The following is a 642-nucleotide window of genomic DNA, read 5'->3' as shown; positions in this document are numbered from 1 at the left end:
TTTCATGTTGCGATTAATTGCTAATGCTTTTATCACGGTATTCGGTATTATCACGATATTGAAATTAGTTGCAAAAAAGTGTTGTCATAATACAGTATAACAGGTTTAATAACTTCGTTCTTATAACAAAAATAACTGAATATTTAAGTACAATAAAGCAATATATGAAAAAGTATAAAGTTAAAAACTTTACACAGATTAAAGTGCTAAAGAATGATGAAGACCAATAGGTATCGCTTTACAATAAGATCTCATTAGTTAGTCTTAGTTAATGCATGAGCAATAGCTACATTTGCTACAGAAGTTATTAATCTTTGTAAAAAAATACAACTGTTAGTTAGTTTGATTTTAACAACGTGTTATTAAATATTGGAATTACCTGAGATTAATGAATGTTCAGAAGAATTTTTCATTGGCAGTTTATGTTAACTAATGAAGCCCTAATGTAAAGTGTGACCGAACAAATGAAAAAATGAAGTCAAACATTTATTCTGCGTCTTTTTACAAAGCATTCTGTTGCAGCTGAATAACACGAGCAAAAATCAGCAGCCTACAAGAGAAACTTTTGCTCATGCTTTTAACAACAAAAACAACTAGACTAATACAAATTTCAAATATTAAAGTGTTAAAGACAAGTATTAA

This window comes from Sinocyclocheilus rhinocerous, unplaced genomic scaffold, assembly GCF_001515625.1.
Source record: "Sinocyclocheilus rhinocerous isolate Xijiao unplaced genomic scaffold, SAMN03320098_v1.1 scaffold359, whole genome shotgun sequence".
Classification (NCBI taxonomy): Eukaryota; Metazoa; Chordata; class Actinopteri; order Cypriniformes; family Cyprinidae; genus Sinocyclocheilus; species Sinocyclocheilus rhinocerous.
This window is presented reverse-complemented; position numbering follows the sequence as displayed.